Consider the following 19,561-nt stretch of genomic DNA (forward strand, 5'->3'; position numbering starts at 1 on the left):
TCTCTCTTGATTATCATACAGACTATATACCCTAAAAAAAGCTGCTAGTCCTCTCAGGCCTGGATTCTCTTTCTAAATCTTCATGAGCCTGGGGGATTTCTTTTTTTAAAAAAATGTTTTTATTTACAAATCTTCACACACATACAGTCCATACATGGTGTACATCAGTAGCTCATAATATCATCACATAGTTGTGTATTCATCACCATGACCATTTTTAGAACATGTGCATCACTCCAGAAAAAGAAATAAAAAGAAAAAAAATCATTCATCCTATATCCCTTACCCTCACCAGTATTTCAATCTACTCAATTTATTTTACCCCTTATCCCACCTATTATTTATTTATTTTTTATCTAGATTTTTTACTCATCTGTCCATACCATTGATAAAAAGAACATCAGACATAAGGTTTTCACAATCACACAGTCACATTGTAAAAGTTATATCATTATACAGTCTTCAAGACTGAAGGCTCCTGGAACACAGCTCAATAGTTTCATGTACTTCCCTCAAGCCAGTCTAATACACCATAAACTAAAAAGAGATATCTACATAATGTGTAAGAATAACCTCCAGTAGAATCCCTTGACTTTGTTTGAAATCTCTCAGCCCCTGAAACTTTATTTCATCTCATTTCTCTGTCCCCACTTTTGACCAAGAAGGCTTTCTCAATCCCATGATACCAGGTCCTAGCTCATCCTGGGAGTTCTGTCCCATGTTGCCAAGGATATTTACACCCCTGGGAGTCATGCCCCACAAAATGGGGAAGATAGTGAGTTCACCTGCCAAGTTGGTTTAGAAAGGGAAGCCACATCTGTGCAACAAAGGGTTTTCTGGGGTTGACTCAGGCATAATTATAAGTAGGCTTAGCCTATCCTTTGCAGGAATAAGATTCATATAGATGAAACCCAAGATTGAGGGCTCAGCCAATTGATTTGGTTGTCCCCACTACTTGCAAGAATATCATGAATTTTCCAAATGGGGAAATTGAATACTTCCTCTTTTCTCTGGAAGAATTCTTGAATCTTTTTTTTTTTTGTCAGCTTAACTGTGTATTTAAATCAATTCTTATAATATTCATCTCTCATATCTAGATGTTTTGTTCCATGAAGACTTTCAAGTTATCATTGTTCCAATATTCCTGGAAGTGATAGTTTTCAGAGTCTGCATGAAGAAAAAGTTCCATGCTTAATGACAGTTTTGGGGGGAGAATTTCTGAGGAGAATGGAAGAATATGGAGCTCCAAGACTCATTCCTTTTCAAAGCAGCTAGAAAACAAGAAGGAATTGTCTGATGTAACTGTTCTGGATCTCTGGAGGCCAGGGGAGCATGGTACAGCATTCGGGGGAAAGTGGAAGAAAGAAGCAGAGAAACTATGGTGAAGAACTGTGAGTAGTTTGCACTCTTAAAGTGGGCTACCTCGGAGTCCAATCCCTGACACGCTAATGTAGATGGAGAGGGACACAGAAGTCCTCTGCCCCAAGAAAGAAGGTGGGGCATGGTGGAGGTATGACTGAGTACTGATCTTGGTTTTTGAACACCAGTTGTTAGGTCCTGAGCTGCTGTTTCAGCCTGTTCCAGACAGGAATGACGAGGCCATTGTTTTAACCCTGCCCCTGACAGAGGTAGAGGTTTTGGAGGTTTAAAGACACAGTACCTTCTTAGGGCAGTGAGGAACAGTTTCCTAAAGGGCACCATCTACTAGGCAGATCATAAAAGCACAGCTTCTGGGAACTGTGAAAAAGGCTTTTTGGTGTATATCCTGATTCACAACCCAGTCTGCATTTCATGGATTCCTGGCCCTGTTTGAGCTGGGAAATACTGATTAGGAGCTTCTGGTATAGCAGGTCCCTTCTCCAATAATTTGTCCTCCAGACAAAAGCATCTAGGGCAATGAAAAGAGTGCAATTAAAAAAACCAAACAAACTATATAGGCAAAACAATAACAAACAGAACAAATCAAGATTTCCAGAGAAGGAACAGAAGAACGGAAGTTTTCTACTAGGGGTGAAACACTTCCACAAATAGTGCAATCTTAAAAAACTGTTCAGCGTATCCAAGGCAAGAATCAGATGAAGAAGAACTGAAACAGTCTGAGCAAACTAAATTTCTAGAATAAGTTGAACCCAGTGTCAAAGTAAAGCCTTAACACAGCCGATCAGCAAGAAAATTCTAGTAAGAGAGAGAAGCTGACCTTCAGAGTAAACTCACCAAGATAATCAGATGCCTAGATAGCCAAAATTATAATCCTTACTAAAAAATAGGAGGATATGGCCCCATCACAGGAACAAATTAAAAGTTCAGAGGAGACACAGAATTTAGTCAACTAATCAAAGCTATTCAAACAAGTCTCTAAACCAATCAAAGGAGATGGCTAGAGATAAAAGGTATTAAGAAAACACTGGGTGAGCATAAAGAAGAATTTGAAGGTATGAATAGAAAAATAGCATAATTTAAAGGAATGCAAGGCACAACAGAGATTTTAACAGAATTTAAAAATACACTAGAGGCATAGAACAGCAGATTTAAATAGGCGAAGAAAAAAAATCAGTGAACTAGAATAGAATATTTGAGGAAATAATGAATTAAAATTTTCCAACTCAGACAGACATAAATATACATGTACAAGAAGCACAACCTACTCCAAATAAAATAAATCCTAATAGACCTACTCCAAGACACATACTAATCAGAATATCAAATGCCAAAGATAGAGAATCCTGAATGCAGCAAGAGAAAAGCAATTCATCACATACAACAGAAAAGTAAAAAGATTAAATACCAATTTCTCATCAGAAATCATACAGATGAGACAGCAGTGGTATGATATATTTAAAGCAATGGAAAAGAAAAACTGCCATTCAAAAATTCCTTGTCTGAAAAAACTGTCCTTCAAAAATGAAGGTGAGTTTAAAATATCCACAGATAAATAGAAACTGAAAGTTTGTCAACAAGAGACCAGCCCTACAAAAAATACGAAAGGGAGTTCTGCAGGCATACAGGAAAAGACAAGAGGCAGAAGTTTGGAGGAGAGTGTTGAAATGAAGATTATCAGTAAAGGTAACTAAAAGGGTAAAAGGAGAGGCAAAATGATATGTCACATGTAAAAGCAAAAGGATAAAATGGTTAAATTAAGTACTGCTTTTATAGTTAAATAACATTGAATGTTAATGGATTAAACTCCCCAGTCAAAAGACACAGATTGACAGAATAGAGAAAAACATGATCTATCCATGTGCTGTTTACAAGAGACTCACCTTAAACCCAAGGACAAGAATAAGTTGAAGGTGAAATGTTGGAAAAAGATATTCTATACAAACAGCAGCCAAAAAATAGCTGGAGCTAACTAAACTAGTATCAGACAAAATAGACTAAATGCAAACTAAAATAAGAGACATAGAAAGACATGATATATTAATAAAAGGAGCAACCCACAAAGAAGAAATGACAAACATAAATATTTGTATGTACCTCACAAGGGTGCCCCAAAATACATGAGGCAAATAATGACAAAACTGAAGGGAGAAATAGATGTCTCTACAACAATAGTTGGAAACTTCCAGACATCACTTTCATCAATAGAACAACTAGACGAAGGGTCAATAAGAAAATAGATAACTTGGAAATTTGATAAATGAATTAGACCTAACAGACATATACAGAGGAACATTCAGAAGGATATACATTCGTCTCCAGTCCTCATGGACCTTTCTCCAGGATAGACCACATATCAGGTCACAAAACAAGGCTCAATGAGTTTTAAAAGGTTGAAATTATTCAAAGAAATTATTCTGACTATTAAGAAATGAAGCTGGAAATTTAAAAAGGCAGAAAAGTGGAAAATTCACACCACATGGAATTTAAACAGTGTATTCTTTAAAAATTGAGTGAAAGATAAAACTGCAAAATAAATTGATTAATGTTTTGAAACAAATGAAATCAAGAACACAACACACCAAAACGTGTGGGATACAAAAAGGTAGTGCTGAGAAGGAAATTGTAGCTATGAATGCCTTCATTAGAAAAGAAGAAAAAGCTAAAATCACAAACCTAATGGCACATCTGGAGGAACTAGACAAAGAACAGCAAACTAATCTCAAAGCCAACAGAAGAAAATAAATAACAGAGATTAGAGCATATATAAATGAAACTGAGAATAAAAACAATAGAAAGAATTAACAAAATCAAAAGTCTGTTTTTGAGAAGATCAATAAAATTGACAACTTCTTAGCTAGACTGACAAAGAAAAAAGAGAGAAAATGCAGAAAATAAAATCAGAAATGAGAGTGGGGTTATTACTGCTGACCACATAGAAATAAAAAGAATCATAAGAGGACACTATGTACAATTGCATGCCAACAAATTAAACAACTCAAAAGAAAGGGAGAAATTTCCAGAAATATATACAAACAACCTACTCTGATTCTTGAAGAAATAGAAGACTGCATTAGATCAATTACAAGTAAAGAGATTGAATTGGCCATCAGAAACTTCCCAATAAAGAACAGACTGGTGGCTTCACAAGGGAATTCTACCAATTGTTCCTAGAAGAATTAATACCAATTCTGCTTAAATGCTTCCAAAAAATTGAAGAGGAGAAGCACTGCCCAATTCATTCTGTGAGGCCCAAATCATCCTAATACCAAAATCATAAAAAGAAACCGCAAGAAAACTACAAACCAATCTCTCCAATGAATATAGATACAAAATCCTCCACAAAATACTTGCAAATTAAACCCAACAGCATATTAAAAGAATTATGCACCAAGATCAAGTGGGTATTATCCCAGGTATGCAAAGAGTTTTGACACAAGAAAATCAATTAATGTAGCATACCACATTGACCAATTGAAAGCAAACAACAACAAAAGCACATGTTATCTAGAATGACACAAAATGCCTTAAACAAAATCTAGCATCCTTTCTTGATAAAACACCTCAAAAGATAGGAATAGAAGGAAAAGTCCTCAACATGATGGACATCCATGAAAAACCCACAGCTAATACCACATTCAATGGTGAAAGACTGAAAGCTTTCCCTCTAAGATCTAGAAAAAGATAAGTCTGTCCACTGTCACTACTGCTCTTAAACATTGTGCTGAAGTTCTAGCTAGAGCAATTATGCAAGAAAAAGAAATAAAAGACCTCCAAATTGGAAAGGAAGGAGTGAAACTTTCACTATGTGTAGATGACTTAACCCTGTATATAGGAAATAACAAAAAACTACAACAAAAGTACTAGAGCTAATAACAACTTCAGCAAAGTATGAAGGGGTACAAGATCAATCTGCAAAAATCAGTAGTCATTCTGTACACTAGCAACAAGCAATTTGAGGAGCAAATCAAGAAAAAATTCACTTATAGTAGCAACAAAAATAATCAAATATCTAGGAATAAATATAACCAAGGATGCAAAGACTTCTACACAGAAAACTACAACACATTGCTGAAAGAAATCAAAGAAGACCTAAATAAATGGAATGGCAGTCCATGTTCATGGATTGGAAAAGTAAATATCATTAAGATGTCAATCCTACCCAAATTGACTTACAGACTCAATGCCATTCCAGTCAAAATCCCAACAGCCTGCTTTGCAGAAATTGAAAAGCCAATTACTAAATCTATTCAGAAGGATGAGGGGCTCTGAATAGCCAGAAACATCTTGAAAAGGAAGAATAGAGTTGGAAGATTCACACGTTCTGACTTTAAAACAAGTTACAAAGCTGCAGTGGCCAAAACAGCATAGTGCTGGCACAGGAATAGATATATTGACCAATAGAACTGAATGGAGAATTAAAAAAAATAGACCCTCACATCTGTGGCCAATTGATTTTCTACAAGACTGCCATGTTCACTCAAATGGGAAAAAATAATCACTTCAACAAATGGTGTGGGGAGAACTAGATATCCAAATGAAAGAGGACCTCCTCTCACACTATATATAAAAATTAGCTAAAAATGTATCAAAGACTTAAAAGTAAATATCAGCACCACAAAACGTCTAAAAAAATGTAGGAAAGCATCTTCAAGACCTTTTGGTAGATGATGATTTCTTAGACTTTACACCCAAAGTATAAGTAGTGAAAGAACAAATAGATAAATGGAACCACCTCAAAATTTAAAATCTTTGCATTTCTGAGGACCTTGTCAAGAGAGTAAAAGGCAGCATATTCAGTGGGAGAAAATATTTGGAAACAACATATCTGATAAGAGTTTAATGTCCATAATATATAAAGAAATCCTACAACTCAACAATAGAAAAACAAGCAACCTTATTTAAAAATGGGCAAAAATACTTTACTGGACATTTTTTCAGAGCACATGAAAAGATGCTAAACAACATTTTTTATTAGGAAATGCAAATCAAAACCACAAGGTGGTATTTCACACCTACTAGAATGACCACTATTAAAAAAAAAGGAAAACAGAAAACTACAAGTGTTGAGAGGATGTGGAGAAAGAGGAACACTCATTTACTACTGGTGGAAATGTAAAATGGTGCAGATGCCACAGAAAACAATTTGGCAGTTCCTAAGGAAGCTAAGTATAGAATTGCCAAATGATTTAGGAATCCTGCTACTAGGTATATACCCAAAAGAATTGAATGCAGGGACTCAAAAAGATATTTGCACACCAGTGTTCATTGTGACATGATTCACAGTTGCCAGAAGATGGAAATAATCCAAGCATCCATAAAATTAAGAATGCATAAACAAAATGTGGTATATACATAAGTTCTAGTTTTTAAGCTGCCAGAATGCAATATAACTGAAGCAGAATGACTTTTAAAAAATGGGAATTTATTAAGTGGAAAGTTTATAGTTCTAAGGCCATGAAACTGTCCAAATTAAGGCAAGGCTATAAAAATGTCCAATCTAAGGCATCCAGGGAAAGATACTTTGGCTCAAGAAGACCAATGACATTTGGGGTTTCTCTCTCCCTGAAAGGCGACGTCTGCTAGCTTTCTCTCCAGGCTTCTTCAGTGGCTTCTCTGGGGCTCTGTTCATTCTGTTGGCTCTGTTGGTTCTGGTGGCTTTAAAGCTTTTTCCAAGATGGTTCCCTCTTAAAGGACTCCAGTAAGCAACCTTACCCTGAATGGATAGAGACACATTTCCTTGTAAACCATCTAATCAAAAGTTATCACCAAGTATTGGGTGGATTCACATCTCCATGGAAACAATCAGAAAGATACCACCCAGCAATATTGAATGAGGATTAAAGAGCATGGTTTTTCTTCAAGCTTCTTCAACATATGATAGAATATTGTTCAGCTGTTAGTAGAAATGAAATCCTGATTAATGTGACAACATGAATGAACTTGAGGACATCAGGTTGAGTGAAATATGCCAGATACAAAAGGACAAATATTGTATGATCTCACTGATATGAACCAATTAGAATAAGCAAACTCATAGAGTTAGAATATAGAATATAGCTTAATAGAGGATAGATTAAGATAGAGAATGGGCAGTTGATGCTTAATTTGTAAAGAATTTGTATTTGCATTTATTGTAAATGTCTGGATTTGAATAATGGTGATGGTAACACATTATTGTGAATGTAATAAACAGTGCTGAATTATGCTTGTGAATGTAGTTGAAAGCAGAAATTTGGGGTCTTGTATGTTACTAGAAGAAAAGTTAGAATATAAAACATGGGACTGTACATCACAGTGAATCTTGTAGTGCATGATGGACTGTGTTTAGCATTACAAATATAAGAATCTTCTTTTATGAATTATGACAAATGTATGCCACTATTACAAGGTGTTAATAATAGGGTGGTATATGTGAAAAATACACTTAATATAAGCTATGGACTATAGTTAACAGTAAAATTTTAGTATTCTTTATCAGTTGTATCGAAGGTGCCACACTAATGCAAAGTGTCAATACTGGGGGGGGGGGGGGTTATATGGGAACATTGTATTTTTTACATGACTTTTCTGTAAACTTACAACTTCTTTGATTAAAAAACAACAATAATTATAAAACCCCACTATGCTAAGTGAAAGGAACCAGAAGCAAAATTCTACATATTGCATGATACAAGTGTAAATATAAATAAATGTTTGGAGAAAGAATTAGACTAGTGGTATGTAGGACTGGGGAAGATTAGAGGGATTGAGAGGTGACTCTAAGGGGGATAGTGTTCTTCTTTTTGAATTAATGAAAATATTCTAAAATTGATTGTGATGATCAATGCACAGCTCTGACTATACTAAAAGTCACTGATTGTTTGCTTTGGGTGGATTCTACGGATGTGAATATATTTCAATAAAACTACTTTAGGAAAAAGAAACCAATATTTGAAACCTAATGATCCAGTCCAACACCTTCATTTAACAAATGAGGAAATCCTCATGCTTGCAGCCAGAAACTTATATTTTTATGAACTATATAAAGCCACCTATATTTGATGATTTTCCCTACAAAAAGGCAATTTCGTATAGTTCAACTGAATACAAGATCACGCAGTGACTCAATTCATAGGATCTACATGTTGGAAGGAAACTTAGATGTCTTCTAGGGGGATGATTCCCAAACCCATGTCCATGGACCACCCTATGGAATTACCCCAAAAGCATAAAAATTTACTAATGCTCAAGCCCCACCTCCAGTGATTCTGATGTGAGGTCTAGAAGTGAACATATTTTTTTATATTTTCCTAAGTGATCCTGATGCACAATCTTATTTAGGAACTTCTGATCTGGACCAATGACCCACCCAGGGCAGTTATACTCTCCACAACCTTGGCGTGCAGTTGTTGTCACTGCTCGCACAATTCCATTGACAAGGCACTTAATGTCCCACTCGTACCTGCCTGCCTCAGACTCATTTCTTGTATTGCACTATCATCTTCACTCTTGATGTCTAGTGCATTGTCTCTGGTTTTCTCCTGTCCCTTTGTATAATTCCGGAAGCACCATGAAAATCGTCTCAACTTCAGCTACTTCTGGGTCAGGCTGATGCCACAGATGCCCGTTCCTCTTTCCTACACTGACAACGAAACTGACGGCCAGCTTTGCTCTGTGGTGTGCAGAAGGGTGAGAGGAGGAGAATGAGAAAGTCATAACCAAATAATATCCTTATTGCTGCCACAGCTTGTGCCTGGGGCTGGGCAGTGCACGTCTTTTGCTCTACCTGCCTCTCAGTGTTTCTAAGAAGGCAATGAGACAGTGCAGTTGACTGGGATATGTATGTGTGAGTACCCAGCAATCTCACAACTATATATACTTTCAAGAACGGGGCATATGTTCTCGAAAGAGGGAAATGGGAAGGAGGAGGAGCTTGTTCAGTACTCAGATTTCACTGCTGGAATTCAACTTTTTTTACTCAGGTAACAGCAGTTATGATAGATGAGAACAAATGGCATATTCTTAGAAGGTCTGATGTATGGGGCTGAGGAGTGAAGCAGATGGGGAAGGCTCTCCAACATTTCACTAAAGCTATCTTGTATAACTAGAAACAGATAATTCTCCTTTTGATTCTCTTCCCAGAAAGATTATCATCAATACATTTCTTGGGTCCTGCCTCATGAATTCCTTCATCAGGTGCTGTCTCTAACCACCTGTTTTTGATCCTTGCAAAACAATTTGCCCTCAGGGCTTTTCATCTATTTGGTGGTGAGGAGGAGAGAGTGGAAATATATCTCCTAAAACCTGTGAGCATTAGGTGGCTAGTGGAACTGTGTGCCAGGATCTGGGCTAGATTCTGGTGGTACATGGTGAATAAGGTACAGTATCGCCAATTTTTTTTCCATTGATGTGATGGGGCTGGTACACAATGACATAGAATAAGGCAGGAGACACCTACCATTGCTGTTTGGCATGTCCTAGATCTGACAGGATCTTCCAGATATTATAGGGTCTGGGCTTGTTTACAATTCCTACAGTGGGAATGCCCTTTGTTTCTCACCCACTTTCCTGTAAACTGCTGGCTAATATCCTTATTGCTGCCACAGCTTGTGCCTGGAGCTGGGCAGTGCACGTCTTTTGCTCCACCTGCCTCTCAGTGTTTCTAAGAAGGCAATGAGACAGTGCAGTTGACTGGGATATGTATGTGTGAGTACACAGCAATCTCAGAACTATATATACTTTGCTATTCTACTACTGTGAAAGTTTACCCAAGGGTGCTTGAACTTATTAAGTATCTAAAAATGTTATGGTTTGAGAGGTCTTCTGTCTGTTCTGCATGGATATTCTGCTATTCTCCTCCACTGTGAAGCTACCCGCTCACTTTTGTCTGCTGTCACCATACTTGTTTCTAGGAATCCCTCCTTCAAAATAATTTATATTTTCTCTGAAGGAAACTAAAAAAAAAACTAAGTTTTTTAAAGTTCTGTATAACATGTGAACGAGCAGTCTGTGTGGGGATGGAGTTGAGAAAGAAATTTTGACTTTCTGGGGTACTTTTCTAAGATTCTTTGAGGGTCAGCTGGGTTCCAATAAATGATCGGTGAGAGTGAATAGCTTAAAATAAACAAACCTTATTACATAACAGATTATGAAAAATTTACTATGTTGAAGATGAGTTATTTGCTCTACCAGTGTCTCTGGCCCTTTACCAAAGGGATCACTTCAAATTCTTTTAAGCAAGATCTTCCTTGATGTACAAGGGATTAATGTGTGTGTTATTAATTCCTTGACTGAGAAATCAGAGCAGAAACACCTAACAACAGTGTATTATATGCCTTTGACTCAGACAGAGAGGGGAAAAAACAACATAGCCTGCTCTTTAAATCAATGAGATTCCTTGGGATTGACAGAGTAAACATTAAAATCTAGTGTTTAGCCTCAGAAACTACAGAGACATCATGTCTCCAGCCTATCATTTCCAGAGCATTTCCTACAACACATAGAATGACTGATGTCAATGCCCCGTCAATCCATTGCCTTTAAAGTAGGATCCTCACACTTGGAAAGCTTTTGTCTTTGTTTGGTCTTCTTCAAGGAAGACCCTAAGGCGAGGATGTGAGTACTGGGAAGTGGGGAAACACAGAAGGGAAGGAATTCAAGGAAAATGTGTGTCATCAAGTAGGCTACTGCTGTGGGCCCTGGGGCTCAGTCTCACCAGGGACTCCTGGAAAACAGTGAAGTTCATCTCAGTCAACAGAAGGGCAAGGAATCTTCAGCAACCATCCATCATCTCCCTATCTGTCATTGTGTAAGGTCTGCTCCTATGGAACCTGAATGCCTGTTGTACACCATGGAAATGGTGAGTGGCAAGAGTAGTGAGGGGACATGGATGAGGTCAGAATCTTTCATGGTTATTTTTGAGCAGGTTCTCCTGTTCTGATGTGCACACATTATATCAGTTTCCCCCAATATTGTTTTCTGAGTTTAGGCTCAGGATAAGCCTTGCCTTCCTTAGCCAAATGTTTCTAAAGTCACTGAAGGCCTTCTTCTGAGAACCCCCACCCCACCTCCACACTTCCCAAGTACAACCTCAACGTCAGAATCCTTAGTTAGCAGCAGGTGTTGTCTCTGGTGTAGGAGCCAAGGCTTAAAACAAGACCTGCAGGTTTTGTTGGGAGCTGCAGGTTTCAGGATGGTGGCAGTAAACTGTGGAGATTGTTATGTAGAGCAGTCTGGGAGGAAGAGAATGTTTACCCCAAATGGTTATGTTAAGTAGGAAGGAACAACACTGAAAGATAAGAACTTTGTTCCCTCGGGAAATGCATGCATGCCTATTGTCATCCTGTGGTATATAACCAGGGTCTGGTTAAGAATAAAATTGTCTGAAGTCTGTCTGAAGTAAACTCAAGCTTCAGACCCCCTGAGCCTGTCTGTGTCTTTCTTTCTCTCCTTCTTCCTGTCTTTCTTTCTCATCATTCCTTAATAACATTCCAGCTCCTTTCAACAGGAAGCAACACTCTGGTGTTACATTGTAACTAAGGAGCTGACATCCCATGTGCCTGAGGAATACTGAGTTTTCATAAGCCCTGGCTGTAGAAATCTCAAACGAGGAGTGTGGGGGTTCATATTTAGCCTGCAGACAGTCTTATTTTGTCTGCAACGTATCTTAATTATGTGAAACCAGTTGCCAACATCTCAAATGTGTGGAATTTACATACAAATTCTGGATTTCTGGAATCTCTTGAAAAAACCAGAAGATCTGGCAATGTTGGGTCTGCATTCCCACTTGGTAACAGTGGGCTGGAGCTGAGTAGCAGCTTCCCCTTTAGACAAGCAAATGTCATCCAGGTCACCACAGTTTCCACTAGACCACTTGACCTAAGTACCTTACTCCATAAGGAAGTAAGGAGACATTGGAGTTTGCAACCCTTGTCATGTCTTTCTTGAACCTGCTATGTTATATCTGCCTTATTTTTCTTGCCTATATCTTCAGTTATCTACTGAAACTGGATTTCTACCCTCCTCTCCCCATTCTGGCTTTACTATTAATATTCTGTCTGGATTTTGCCAACCTCTTCTCTTTAGGTTGTTTCCTCTTCTGTTAGCCATTTTCTGAGGTTTTGCTATAAATGAACAGAAATTATGAACCTTCCCACGCATCAGAATTTAAGTGCCACCTGCCACCTGGGCTTCTGGTGCTTAAACCCCTAATTACTGTGGACAATTTTGGATTTTGATAATGGCCAGAATAGAGCTAAAGATTGTAGGGTACTTTGTATTTTGTATATTAGACTATCAGTCTGTGACTTTGGGAAATGCACCAAGGTTGTATATGTCTCTGGAGTTCCTGCTACCACCCCCAACTGCCCCAGGTATTCTCCACTTTCCATCAACCCGTCCCTGCATGCTTTAGACTGGATCCAGTAAAGTTATAAGCATTAGCTATACTATAATTGTCATCCTCATTCCAGATGGTTTTGTTGCCATGGAATTCTATGAAGGTACAAACCATGTAAGAATTCCCTTTCCTGGTCTGAACCCAGCTAATTAGATCTGCTTTGAAACTAGTGTTAGAAAAGAAGACAATCAGGCATGTAAGCATCACTTTAGTTCTGTTTTTCTTATACATCTTGCTTTTCTTCCCTTCTGTGTCATTTTCTTGAGTAGGAGGGTATATTGAGAGTAGGAGGGCCAGGTGATTTGGGACTTTGAGTACAATTTGTTTCACTGATGGAGGCTTTTGAAGTGGAAAGGAATGTAGGTAGAGAGAGTGATTTCTAAAAGCTTGGTTCACTTGACATCTCTCCTTGGGACAATGCAAACTGCTCATGATCAAGTTCTTTTTAGATAGAAAATAACTGATACAAGGACAAAAAAAGATGAATCTCTCATTCTTCCAAGTTTATTAACTGGGAGAATTTATTAGAACCATAGCTTCACAGAATCTGAAAGTGGGCTCTGATCCAACTATGCCTTTTGCAGAAAAACAAAACAAAAAAACCTAGGTTAAGAAAGATGAATGGTATTTCATTCACTCTTTGTTTCATTAATTAAACCAGTCAAGCCTTCATTGGCACTTAATGTGTGGCATTCCCTTGTTGGGGGGTGGAAACACGGAGTTGAAAGTTATCGACGCCATCTCCAAAGAGCTAATTTTCAGGATGGGCAGTTGTCTCAGTTTTTTGGATCTGCTAACACAAATACCACACAACGGTTTGGCTTAAACAAAGGGAATTTACTGTCTTACAGTTTCAGAAGCTAGAAGTCCAAATCAAAGCATTGGCAAGATTATGTATTCTCCCAGACTCTGTACATTCTCATGTTGGCAGTGACAGTTCTTGAAATTGCTTGGCATGTGTCTCTGCTTCCTGCCACATCATGAAATAATTCTTTTCTCTTCCAGGTTCCCAATGACATCTGGCTTCTCCCTCTGGCCTTTTCTTACTGTATCTGATTTCTTCTACATATAAAGGATCCCAGTAATCTGAACTAAGATCCAACTCATTCAGTTGGGCCATACCCTAGGCAAACTCTTACTATTTACAATGGATTCACACCCATAAGAATTCAGATTAAGATTAACAACATGTTTAATTCAATCTACTCAGAGGCTTAGTGTGACGTCACTGTCAATATTTAGGCTTTGTGATGAAAGCAGCCTAGATCAGACCCCAGTTCCACTTCCTTTTAACTACCCAACTTTCAGCAGCTGACACAGGTTTTCTGTGGCCATTATTTTCCTCAGCTATAGAGTGGTGATACTAATGATGTTTTTGAAGATATGTCATGAGTGTTGACAATTGGGGTTAAAATCCCTGATATATAGATATCTCGGTGTCTGCAGCTATCATCAAAGTAAATTTCAATGAAAAATGATGTGTTTGGAGTTTAAGGGAGGGGCACCTAATCCATTTTGGTGGGCCTGGGAAATTTTTGAGGTGGAGTTAGTAAAGAAGGCATTTTAACTTGAGAAGTAACAGAAAAATGACTGGGACAACAGTTCCAGGATGTAAATGAACTGAGAGGATCTTCTACACTATATAGGGAAATCCTGGATGAAAGAGCTGAGGAATGAGGGTGCAGAGAAGGTGGTGAGTGGGCTCGGTCATGACTCCACTGGGGATAAGAGACCAGACCCAAGAGAGTGTCGCCCTTGCAGCTAGCTTGGGAGATCAGTTCCCTTAGGTCTGCAACCTGGAGCTCCCTTGGGAAACCAAGAAGCCAACAAACTTGTTTTTCCTGCTGTAGAGACCATCTAGGTAGTGCACAGAGCCTTCTGCTCCTCTTACCATATGGAGACTTGGAGCCCTCAGGAGTGCACAGATTGGAAGGCAGAAACGAAGAAGCAAGCTGCTTCACACCCCTGCCCCCACAGGCCCCACACCCCTGCCCCCACAGGCCCCACACCACGCCCTGTATCCATGCACCCCCATGCTCCCACGCCCCTTAGCCAGCGCACCTCGCAGCATGCCCTGAACCCTTGCACCCCAACCTGCGCCCCACACCTCTATTCCCCTGCAACCCCAAGGCTTGTCCTGCACCCCCTGCCCCCATGCCACTGTGTCCCACACCCTCATGACATACCTTGCCCTGGAATGTGTGCCACCCCCATGCCTCACACCCCCACATTCCAGCAACCTACCCCATGCCCCACACCCATGCTATCTTGGGTAGAGGGCACAGAATTGAAGATAATGATAAGGCTATTTTAAAAGATAATAAGAGAAAGAAAGAAAATAATATATAATTCTGACAAATAAAAACCAAAGGATAAAATAGTAGGTTCAATAAATGCCTTTACGGTAATAACTTTGAAGTTAACAGACTAAATTCACCAATTAAAAGATACAGATTGGCAGAATGGATTAAGAAATATGATCCATCTGCATGCTGCTTATAAGAGACTCATCTTAGACCCAAGGATACAAATAGACTGAAAGTGAAAAGATGGAAAAGATGTTCTATACAAGCTGAAATTACAAGAAAGCAGGAGTAACTATACTACTATCAGATAAAATAGACTTTAAATGTAAAGACTTCTTAAGAGATAAGAAAGGACACTACATATTACTAAAAGGAACAATTCACCAAGAAGAAACAAGAATCATAAATGTTTATGCTCCCAATCAAGAAGCTCCAAAGTACTTGAGGCAAACATTGGTGTGCTGGTTTGAAAGGATGTATGGACCCTAGAAAAGCCATGTTTTAATCAAAATCCCATTTCATAAAGGCAGAATAATCCCTATTCAATACTGTATGTTTGGATCTGTAATTAGATCGTCTCCCTGGAGATGTAACACAATCAAGAGTGGTTGTTAAGCTGGATTAGGTAGAGGTGTGTCTCCACCCATTCGGGTGGATCTTGATTAGTTTCTGAACTTCTATAAAAGAAGAAACATTTTGGAGAATGAGTGATTCAGAGAGAGCAGAACAGAATGACATAGCCATGAGAAGCAGAGTCCATCAGCCAGCAACCTTTGGAGATGAAGAAGGAAAATGTCTCCCAGGGAGCTTCATGAAACAGGAAGCCAGCAGAAGAAGCTACCAGATGATGCTGTGTCTGCCATGTGCCCTTCCAGATGAAAGAGGAACCCTGACCATGTTCACCATGTGCCTTTCCAGGTAAGAGAGAAACTGTGACTGTGTTTACTATGTGCCTTCTCACTTGAGAGAGAAACCCTGAACTTCATCGGCCTTCTTGAACCAAGGTATCTTTCCCTGGATGCCTTTGATTGGACATTTCTATAGACTTATTGTAATTGAGACATTTTCTCAGTCTTAGAACTGTAAACTAGCAACTTATTAAATTTCCCCTTTTAAAAGCCTTTCTGTTTCTGGTATACTGCATTCCAGCAGCGAGCAAACTAGAACAATTGGCAAAACTGAAGGGAGCAATAAATGTTTCAACAATAATAATGGAGGACTTCAATACACTACTCTCCTCTATGGTTAGAACAACCAGACAAAGGATCAACAAGGAGATAGAGAAATTAGACAATGAGATAAATGAATTAGACCTAACAGACATATAGATAGCCATACCCCAAAACACCAGGACATACATTCTACTTTAGTGCTTCTCTAGTGAAATGTTTTCCAAGATAGATCATATACTGGGACACAAAACAGGTCTTAATAAGTTTTAAAAGATTGAAATTATGTAAAGCACTTTCTCTGATCATAATAGAATTAAGATGGAAATCAATAAACACTAAAGAATCAGAACTTTCACAAATATATGGAATTAAATAACACACAAGTGGATCAAAGAAGAAATTGCAAAGAAATCAGTAAACATCTGGAGATGAATGAAAATGAGAATATAACAGATCAGAATTTATGGAATGCAGCAAAGGCAGCTCTGAGAGTCAAATTTATTGTCTTAAATGCCTATATTAAAAAAAAGAAGGAAGAGAGTGGAGAATGGTGGCTCAGTGGCAGAGTTCTCACCTGCCATACCAGAGACCTGAGTTTGATTCCCATTGCCTGCTCATGTAAAAAAAAAGACGAAGAAAGAGTAAAAATTGGGGACTTACCTGCTCACTTGGAGGAACAAGAGAAAAAACAGCAAACTAACCCCAGAACAAATAGAAGAAAAGAAGTAGCAAAGATTATAGTAGAAATAAATGAATTGCAGACTTAAAAAAGAAAACAATAGAAAGAATCAGTTAAACCAAAAATTGAGTATTTTGAGAAAATCAATAAAATTAACTGACAAAGAAAAAAGCAGAGAGGATGCAAATAAAATCAGAAATGGAAAGGACCCTGAAGAAATAAAAAAAAAATCATAAGAGAATACTATGAACAACAGTCTGCCAGCAAACTAGACAACTTAGGCAAATAGACAAATTCTTAGAAACACACAAACAACCTATACTGACTGGAGAAGAAATAGAAGATTTCAACAAAATCAGTCACAAGTAAACAGATTTAATCGTTCATCAAAAACCTTCCTATGAAGAAAAGCCCAGAGCCAGATGGCTTCACAGGGGAATATTACCAAGCATTCGAAAATGAACTAACCCCAATCCTTCTCAAACTCTTCCAAAAATGAAGAAAAAAAAAAAACACTACCTGACTCATTTTATGAAGCTATTATTACTCTAATACCAAAATCAGGTAAAGATGCTACAAGAAGGAAACTACAGGTCAATCTCCCTAATGAATATAGATGCAAAAATTCTCTACAAAATACGAGCAAATCAAATACAGTGACACATTCAAAGAATTACACAACATGACAAAGTGGGGTTTATACCAAGAACACAATTACCACAAGAAAATCAATCAGTGTAATACAGCACATTAACAATCAAAAGGGAAAATCACATAGTTATCAGAAAAAGCACTTGACAAAATTGAGCATCCTTTTCTAATAAAATACTTCAAAAGTTAGGAATTAAGGGAAATTTCCTCAATATGGTAAAGGGCATATATGAAAAACTCATAGCTAGCATCGTACTTAATGGTGAGAGACCGAAAGCCTTCCCCCTAAGATAAGGAATGAGACAAGGATGTCTTCTGTCACCACTATTATTAAGCATTGTACTTTAAGTTTTAGCTAAAACAATCAGGTAGGAAAAAGAAATAAAAGGCATTGAAATTGGAAAGGAAGAAGTAAAACTTTCATTATTTGAAGATGACATGATCCTATACTTGGAAAATCCTGAGAAATGTATGACAAAGCTTCTTGAGCTAATAAACAAATTCAGCAGAGTGGCAGGATACAAGATTAATGAGCAAAAATCAGTAATGTTTTGATACGCAAACAATGTCCTAACTGAGGAAACAATTAGTGAAAAAGTCCACTCAAAATAGCAACTAAAAGAAACAGGTATCTAAAAATAAACTTGACCAAGGATGTAAAGGACTTGTACACAGAAAACTATAAAACATTGCTAAAAGAAATCAGAGAAGATCTAAAAATGTGGAAGAATACTCCCTACTCATCGATAAGAAGGCTAAATATAGTTAAGATACCAATTCTACCCAAACTGATACACAGATTTAATGTAGTACCAGTTAAAATGCCAACAACCTACTTTGAAAACTTGGAAAAGCTAGTTATCAAATTCATCTGAAAGAGAAAAAGACCTTGAGTAGCAAAAAATATTCTGAAAAAGTAGAACAAAGTGGGAGGACTAGCACTTCCTGATCTTAAGGCTTACTGTAAACCCACAGTGGTCAAAACAGCATGGTAATTGCACAAAGATAGTAGTGTTGACCAAGAGAATCAAATCTAGAATACAGAGGTAGATCACCAAACCTATAATCAGTTGATCTTCCCCAAATCCCCTCAACTGGGACAAAATAGTCTTTTCAATAAATACGCATGGGAGAACTGAATAACAATAGCCAAAAGAATGAAAGAAGACCTTCACCTTAAACCCAATACAAAAATTGACTTAAAGTGGATCAAAGACCTAAATATAAGAGCCAGTACCATAAAACTCTTTGAAGAAAATATAGGGAAACGCCTTTAAGACCTACTAATAAGAGGTAGCTCCTTAAATTTTACACCTAAAGCACAAGCAATGAAAGAAAAAATAGATAAATGGGAACTTCTCAAAATCAAATGCTTCTGTGCCCAAAGGATTTTGTCAAAAATGTGAAAAGGCAACCAATTCAATGGGAGAAAATACTTGGAAATCATGTATTGAATAAAGAGTTGATATCCTGAAAAAATAAATCATACAATTCAATAGTAAAAGAACAAACAACCCAATTATAAAATGGGCTAAAGAGAAGAATAGACATTTTCCCACAGAGCAAATACAGATGGCTAAGAAGCACATAAGGAAATGCTCATTTTCATTAGCTACACGGGAAATGCAGATCAAGACTAAAATGAGATACCACCTTACACTGCTCTTTGGAATGTATTATTGTACAGCTATTATATAGTTACTGTTTAATTTACTGTGGAATATAGTTTGGTGCTTCCTTAGAAAACTAGAGTTGCCCTATGACTTGACCTGGCAATACCAATACTCAGTATATACCCAGAAGAGCTGAAAGCAGTGACTCAAACAGACATTTGCACACCGATGTTCATAGAAGCATTATTCTTAATTGCCGAAAGATGGAAACAATCCAAGTGCCCATCAACAGACAAGTGGATAAACAAAATGTGGTATATACATATGACGGAATATTATGCAGCAGTAAGATGAAATGAGGTCCTGAGGCATATGACAACATG

General features: G+C 37.8%; 1 long non-coding RNA gene across 4 annotated transcripts in view; it reads left to right on the forward strand.

Moving 5' to 3' along the window:
* LOC143667340 (uncharacterized) overlaps positions 1 to 19,561 on the forward strand; it is a 172,636-nt gene that overhangs the window by 145,049 nt on the left and 8,026 nt on the right. The window contains exon 5 of one of the 4 annotated variants that reach the window (XR_013167997.1): positions 1,098 to 4,104. The exons of the other annotated variants lie outside the window; for them this stretch is intronic. This is a non-coding gene — a long non-coding RNA (uncharacterized LOC143667340). Of the gene's footprint in view, positions 1 to 1,097; positions 4,105 to 19,561 lie in introns of those variants that run through there. 4 annotated transcript variants of the gene reach the window in all.

This window comes from Tamandua tetradactyla, chromosome 23 (assembly GCF_023851605.1).
Source record: "Tamandua tetradactyla isolate mTamTet1 chromosome 23, mTamTet1.pri, whole genome shotgun sequence".
Classification (NCBI taxonomy): domain Eukaryota; kingdom Metazoa; phylum Chordata; class Mammalia; order Pilosa; family Myrmecophagidae; genus Tamandua; species Tamandua tetradactyla.